An 8,511-nucleotide genomic window follows, 5' to 3' on the forward strand; every position below is an offset into this window, starting at 1 on the left:
CTAATTTGTGTGGCAGGCTAGGACCTGTCCCTATCCTCAGCTTGTGGAATCCATCTTCCCACCATATTATAGGGCCCCCACTTGTCCAATCAGGCTAACGCCAGGATTATGAATTCAGTCATCGTAGGCACTACCATGAACCATATCATTTCCCAATGCTGAGCCATGTCTAACCGCATCAGCTTGGTGACATGTGTGACTGGGACACCCCCAACAAGAACCCATCAAACCATAGAGGTTTGACCAACTTCTTTACCCATATCCCCAGGTGAGTGGCTACTGTTCGATGTCAGCCCCTCAAGTCGATAGCCGTGCCAGGGCTGCCATTCAGGCAGGGAAGGAGAGCCAGCAGCTGGGACATGCATCCACGCCTGGTGAAGACCACACTCACCAAATGCCCACCAAGCACCCACATGCCACACAGCTGAGCCGCACATAGGGCATACATGCCACGGGGCCCCTGCCAAGCAGCGGGGAGGGCAGGCACATCTCTGAGAAGCCTGCTGCATCTATGGAGCCCTCAGATGGCCAGTTGAGCCGTGGGGTTCATAAGCAGCTGGTGCATGGCAGAACAGATGGGTGGCGGAGTGCACACAGATGCAGGGAGCCTGGCATGCCAGAAATGAACCTGGCATGCCGGATGAGAAGCTCTGCAGCTGCAAAATGCAGGCAAATTTGTGGTGCATGAGGGGTGGGAAGTATATGGGACAGGGCCCAGGGAGTAGAGCCACGGGGGCAGGGTAGAGAGCATTTAAGGGGTGGAGGGTTAAACCACAGTAGCACTGACTTTGTTTTCTTTATTGTTTATCACTCAGTGCTAGGTTTCCAGCTTGCTGTCAGGCCTGGAAGCCATCTTTTGCATTGGATCTTCAGCCCTGCCACATTTACTACTTTGGGAAATTGGGAGGGGGGATTGTATGGATTAAGGGTGATATATAGTCATATATCATTCTTTTCTCAAAGAGTCAAGGACATCTTGCCCTGCACCTGGAGGGGTGTAACTGGAAGACATCTCCAGTTGGGACGGTGCTTTGATTGGACCATGTGATAGACATTGGTGCCTGGCAGGGACTTGGATTTTCCTTTGGGTGGGGAAAACCTGGAAGCTTTCAGATTTGGGTTTTCCCTGATGTGCCAATATGACATCTCTAATAAAATGGAACTTTTGAGGAACTTCAAGTCTCGGAGTCTTTTTTTGTTAGGGGTGTTATTTGGAACCCTGACACTTGCAAGATAAAAAGTGTCCAATTAACTTTGTTGTCTGAATTTCCTGTCTGCTACATGACACTCAGTTTATCAGGCACCTGGTACACCCTGAGTCTATAAGTGCCTTATATCTACCGTCTCGACTTAATTGTAGGACCATTATGGTCACAGGGATGAGGAAGGGCCAAACAGGTGCACTCACTATTGGGTCCCCTTCCCTGAAGGAGCCTGAGTGGCGTAGGAGGCTAATGCCTCCTACTAAGGCAGCATTTAACATCCAGCTGCCTGCAATTACTACGAGTTCAATTCTCACCAGGCTCAAGGTCAACTCAGCCTTCCATCCTTTCTAAGGTGGGTAAAATGAGGACCTGGTTTGTGGGGGCAATAAGCTGACTTTGTATAAAATATACAAAAGTATGAAGGCTAATGCTTAATGCATTGTAAGCCGCCCTGAGTCTCTGGAGAAGGGCGGCATATAAAAATAAATTTAAAAAAAATAAATAAAAAAAATAGGAAGTCATCTGGTACTCGCCTGCCACTGTTCCCTCACCCTCCTCGGTTGGTGTTATTGGAAACTCCACTGCTTGGTTTGTCACTCTGGACTTCTTAGGGGTCTTCAGAGGGGTCTTCTTCACCTGGCTCACCCTAGAAGATCCTGCTTTGGCCTACAGAGTAGGGGCCAGGCACTTGGCCACGCAATGACCCCGTTGGCCACACCAGAAACATTTCAATATTGGCCATGCCGTCCCCTCCCATGGAACCGCCACAGGGATGGGGGTCACCGGCTAGCAATGAGCAAATGCTCTGTGACCCTTCACAGTCCAGCACCGAACTCTCCCTTGGGGCAACACTCCCGCAGTTCAGTGTCGAGCTCAATAGCCACCTAGTACCAGTCGATCAACCGGTGAGGAAGGCCCCAATAGGCACAGACCTGACAGTCTCCTGTTGTAGCACAAGAAGCTCCCCTTCTGCCTGGTGGACTCAGGTCATGTCCTCAAACTGACCCCATAGTGCCTCCAGGAAAAGGCCAATGTCTGCCAATTCACCAGAATGCTCATTATGGAGAGACACCACCCACTCAATCACCTCCCCCTCCGAAACCACTGTCATCCTGAAAGCTGGCCTCCCCATACCATTCCCACAGTACCTCCAACATTTGACTGCCGGGTGTTTGAATAGCTGTACTCCCCCTCCTTGTCACTGTCCTTCAGTCGACTTTCACGCCATAGAGTCAAATGGGCTCCAGAATAATTGGGGGTTGGTAGCTGGAGTCCAGTCCCAGCAGTCACAGATGAGCTATGCCACCATCCCCCCCCCAGGACCTTGCTTTTCGGCCACATCCATGGCTGTCTGTCCCCTGCATCATCAGCTGCATACTTCCTCATCCCTCACGCTCCTTTGGATGCATGTCAACTCACCACCTTGCTCTGGTGTGAGGATTATCTCTGCCTCTGCCACTGCCACCACAGCTGCTGTAGCCGTCCCCTCAGCCATGCTTCCCACTGTTCTCCTATTTTCCAGCAGAAAGCAGCAGGCAGCTGGGAAAAAGAAAGAGCACTGACTTTCTCTCAAAAGGTCTGAGCTCTAAACCAGCATTAACGACTCCACTCATGTGCTAATAACTGGGTTTATTAAGCTGGACTCTGGCACACAATGAGTTCCAAATAGCAAGAAGCAAAAAGCAAATGCAGTCAGGATGAAAAGTCAGCGCTGGGAGCATCTGCCTCTCAGCACAGTCATGTAGGCAGGCCACAACCATCCACCACCACCCAGGAGGCAGCTGAGCATCGGAACGGCTGATTGAACTCTGTCCGGCTGCTCCACTGATTGTTTGTCCGATGCCTCCGCTGCGTCAACCAGCTGATTGTCGGGCTGTTGCTGCCTCTCTGCATCCCGATAGATGGCTTGCATTGCACTGCACTGCCTCCCTGCTGCACAGCTGATCAGCAGTGTGTCCCCGCCTCCAGCTCCACACACCCCAACACCAGTGCAGGAGCTTCCATCCCCCGGGGGACTGGGGTTTGACACTGCCTGTCTATAAAGTAATCATGGCAAACATGGGTTTACAACATTTTCTCTTTTTTTTTTATTTGTGGAAGTCCCCCAACTGTAACACTACATTTCAATAGTGCTATAGTTTTGATTCACAAAATACATAAGTTCTAAAATACAGGTAGTCTTCAACTTATGATTGGTAAGAAGCAGGGGTGGGTTCTATTTACCTTTACTACTGGTTTGCATTGTGCTTGTGCGCATGCGCAAGTGAAGCAAGCACACACACACACTCTTCTGCGCATGCACAGAAGTGTCTAATGATGTCTAGGTCAGCGGGTGGAGGCTCCCGCCGGTTTTACTACTGGTTCTATAGAACCGGTCTGAACCGGAGGCAACCCACCACTGGTAAGAAGTTATAACAGATCTGCTGAAAGCTACATACAACTCTGTTTTAAGTTATAGTCACTAAGCATCCCTATGGTCATTTGCCCTTATGACCAACTGCAGGACACTACCCCATCTATCTTTCTGCCACCCCATTCCATAGGGCCCCTGCAGGCCTCTCCAGAGCTCTGGAACTCCAATTACAGAATACAAGGAGGCCTGCGAAAATGGTGGCTGCCACCTCTCAGCATCTCTCGGACATGCAATTGGCTCTCGGTGGCAGCCACAATTTTCTATGTGAATTTTGGGCCATGAAGCTGTGCAATAGAAGCAGCCACCATTTTCAGAACAGCCCAATTCCTTGCAGCCGGTCTGAATTGGCAGCCCCTTCTAGGTTGCAGCCATACAGCCCAGGTATGAGGTGGTCTGCTGTGCTTCTGGGGCACAGCCTCATGGCCCAGGGAAAAAGTGGTCCACTTAATGACCACATCAGGGAGACCTGGAGGTCAGGGTTTTTAAGTGAGATAATCTTCCTTAATGATCAATATGATATGCGACCATAAAGAGATTAGGTTGAGAACTATCTGTAGTGCAGATATATTATTTCCTTGCCACTAAAATGTTTGCTAGTTTGCATCCTTGTCTGCACCTCACAGTTCTTTTCTTTTAATTTGAACAGTCCATATTCATCAAACTGTCAACCTCTATGAATTAAAATAAGAACTAAAAAAATTGAATAAGCTTTAAAGAATTGAACCATGATCTACCATAGTTTATGGCATTTTATCAGTCATATCTCAATGATTCAGAAAAGTTACTTGCTGTTATTAGCTTTGAATAATGTGAGAAAGGTACATGATTCTGTTTCTTGAATGTCTTACAGTATATAAAAACAGCCCCAGCTTTTTAGTCCAGAGGTTCCCTAAATTTCTCAATTCACAGTGCCTTTAATGTCATGAAGATATGATGTTGTAAATCAAGGATGCAAAACCCAGCTTTACAAACGAACATTGCAAAAATTTAAACTATTCTGTGACATCTCTGTGAGTTACCTAAGCAGCATTTGGGAACCATGAATCTAGCCTAATTTTTTCTTCCATTAGTAACTCAACATAGAGTTACTAATGGAAGTAGTAGCTCACCACTTAGATGTGAATTTGCAATTTCATCAAAATGATATAAATGCCCTGTTCAATGCCTCTGAATAAATGAACACAACATAGTTTTTGATATGTATGTGGAAATATTTGTCATTACTCTGGCAGTCTCCCATCAAACAACTAACCAGGTCCATCCCAATTTTAATTGTCCTTACTAGTGAATGGTTTCCTGCCATGAGCACAATTTCCAAAAATGTTGCTGTTTGTATTGACAGAAAGAGAGCTCATTACACAGGCATGAATACCTTTTTTTCAGCTTTGTTTATATTTTCTCTGACCAAACATTAACCATCATGTAATATTCCCAAATCACTCACTGGAAAGCAGTTAAGTTTTGACAGCAGTTAGTCTATTGTCAAAATTCCCTCTAATTTATATAAGTATTTTGTACAGCTGGACAAAAAGAGGCTAACATTCAACTGACACTGAGCTTGTCGATCAGAAAGGTCGGCAGTTCGAATCCCTAGTACAGGTCTCCTGCGTGAGCAGGGGGGTTGGACTAGATGACCTCCAAGGTACCTTCCATTTCTGTTACTGTTATTAACTTATGTTTGGACTTCTTTCATGGATTCAGAGCTATTCTGAAAGATTATTAAATCTGTGTTCAAAGTAGCTGAACAACAATATGGTAGTATGGTTTCTTTCAATCGCAGGTTTTAGCAAGATTTGAGTGCTTATGCCACTGAATAATGCCTCACTGAGCCAACTCAGTCTCTACCACTTCATCATACAGGCCCGCTCCCCTGCTACCTTCATTGGTGTCTGAGATGGTGTGGACATGTTTGAGATGGTTCTCAGTCCCTGGACAGTAACTTCTGAGTTTATAGGGTGTGAGATTTAAAACCCCCAATTTGATACTCACAATTCGAAAACAAATCTGGTTAACAAAATCAAAGGTTTATTGGAGAAAATATGAAAATAAAAAGAAAAGCAGTTGCAAGCGCAGCCTCTTAGACCCTTCCCAAATGGATTGAGTACAAAGAGCATAAAAAGCAGTTTTCAAGCTATACATTTTATACCCCTACACAATGCCTAAGAAGCCCTCCCAGCTCCCTTTATTCTCCTAAATTATTCGCCAAGTTATTTTACACTTTAAAAGGATCATCTTGACAATTTCTGTCTAACAATGATTATCTTATCTTGTTTACTTGTAATGTTCACCTTGGGCCCATGTTCCTCTTACCAATAGTGATTTTGCCCAAGGAGTAGTTCTTGTCTCCTCAGGAGCTTTTAGCAAGTCATAATACATTGTCTCTACTGACTACAATTTGTGGTCACTTTGCATCGCAGGAAACAAGAGACAGTGAGTCTCACATCTTAGTATTACATTTAATACAATTTATAAAAGAATAACCGTTATTTACAAGGACAATTTCAAAACACAGTTTTCAGTGTACAATCAATTCCAGGATCTACTTGAATATATTCCAAGGATTACTATGGCATTACTTTATTGTATGCTGCCCAGAGTAGCTTCTGGTGAGATGGGAAGAATTTATCTATAAAAATTAGATAAACTAAAAAAATAAAATTACTGTAGAACTTTAGAGAAAAGTTTGCCTAAGTCTCATTAACCAAAGCCTCATTGTGACTTCTTTTTATAATTATGCTTTGGTAAGCATTGACATACATTTCACGTACAATAATTCTGGCACGGAAATAAGTAGAAGTCAATTTCCTACGGTTTGTAGTTGCTTTCCGACGCGGGACTAGCCTGCTGCAAACATAGAGATTAGTTGCCCCCTTCGGGCAAGGAACACTAACAATACAAGACTGCGGTCTGAAGTCCCCGCCCCGCTGGGGATACCCCCAGTCTACCCGCCCTCGGCTTTTCTCCACTACGTCAGGCTCAGGCGGGGCAGTCCCTGCTGTCTCCACTTTACCCCCTTCCATCTGTCACACGGGGGAATCCCGCCCAGATGTCTCTTTACACAATGAGTACTAGTTGTAAAGATCAAGATTTGGCTTTTCCTTTCACTCAGGCAGCTAGAAAAGTTTGGCACCAATGGGCATATACCACTATAAATATCTTCCGCTCATGCTATATTTGGCTTGTCCGGGCGTGTTGCTTTTCCGAAATAGCTTCCATCCGGCGCGAAATACCAAGCATTAGAGTACCACGCTCCCGCCAGCTCCCGCCCAGCTTAATCCAAACCAACCATACAATTCGTTTCACAGGCCGCGCCTTTGCGCGCGTCCATCACCTGTTTTAAAAAAAGTCTACAGGGACTAAATTTAGTAACATCGTGTGCGTCAATCACGCGCTTTCCCTGCGTCAAGCCTTTTTTTATCTCCGCCCTGCTTGTAATAATACCCAGGACGTCCCGTGTTTGGATTGGTTAGAATGTCACGAGGGCCGACGTTCCACAGTGACGTCCTTGCTCCGATTGGTTCTGAAAGGGAGCTCCTCAATGTAGAAGAAAATAAAAGCGATGGGGGGGGGGGAAATCCTCCGAACTGGCGGCTTGTTGTCTGTTGTAAGGCACGGAAAGGCTTCTGCATGTTCCATGCTTATTTTTAAAAGACTCCATCAATCAGTTGTACAGTAGCACAGTATAAATATCTGAGTGAATACGCATCTCGGCCTTACTTAAGATAACTTTGGTAATAAGTCTCACTCATAAATTCAATGAGACTTACCCCGATGTAATTGTAGGCGATTGAAGTCTTTAAGTTTTCCCACATATAAATACATATCTCGTGCATTTCACAGTTCAGATATTATCTTACAATGTTGAAGAATAGTTTGCTGACGAGGGCAAACTACATTACCCTTCTGCCCTATGAAAAGCCACGCGTAAATTCGATATGGTTCTCTTCATGGGACAACCCTGTATAGTCCATTTCTGAAATAACAGAAGCTTCTCTGCGCCTTGGCAATGATTTGGCAATTTGAAATCCATATATCTATGCAAATTGGAAAATGCTCTTTTGCCTAGATTGGAAGAATATGCAAGAAAAACAACTTCATGTCATCCACTGCCTTTCAATCACATCATTAGAATCCCAGTTGTAAAGTCGGCTATCCTCCAGCCAAATGCGCTCTCTATAAATTTACTTCTATCTGAATGAAGGACGATAATTCCATGCTTCCGTTGTAGAAACCTAAGAAAGGCGAGATCAAATGAAATATACTGCTGGGAAGACATGATACTTCTGTGATTCTGAACCTAATAAATGTGCAAGAAAGGTCACAATGGATGAGGGTGTTGTCCAAACAGTAAGTTAGGTCCGTAGAATTCCTGCTGGCGGATTCCTTCCCGGATGCCCGTTTATTAATCCTTGTTTGCAATAATATCTTTGGGCAGCTAGAAGCTGCGTTACACTATGAAATCGAAGTGAGGATTGCAAACTCCAAACTGCACTTCAGAACAAACAGGGTTCCTCTAAAGTTGAAAGGTCATCTCTTTCTTTTGGCTTTCCAGCATACAACGGCACGGAGTGATTGTTTTCCAAACATGAGCTTTGTTATGGTATTCCTAGATTCTGTTCGCAGTCCAAAATGCAAGGGTTGCGCGCGTCTGCTTGCGCTCTCTCTTTCGCTCTCTCTCTATCACACACACACACACACACACACACACACACACACACACACACACACACGTGAAATAGGACACACACACACACAAGTGAGACAGGCAGAAGACACACACACACACTCACACACACACAAGTGAGACAGGCAGAAGGCGGAGGTCAGCAGTGTCAGGCTCCCATGGCGTCATTACTGACGCTCGCATTCCAGCCGCTGTATGAGAGGCCGCTA

Source organism: Pantherophis guttatus, chromosome 4 (genome assembly GCF_059756535.1).
Source record: "Pantherophis guttatus breed Tessera chromosome 4, ASM5975653v1, whole genome shotgun sequence".
Taxonomy (NCBI): domain Eukaryota; kingdom Metazoa; phylum Chordata; class Lepidosauria; order Squamata; family Colubridae; genus Pantherophis; species Pantherophis guttatus.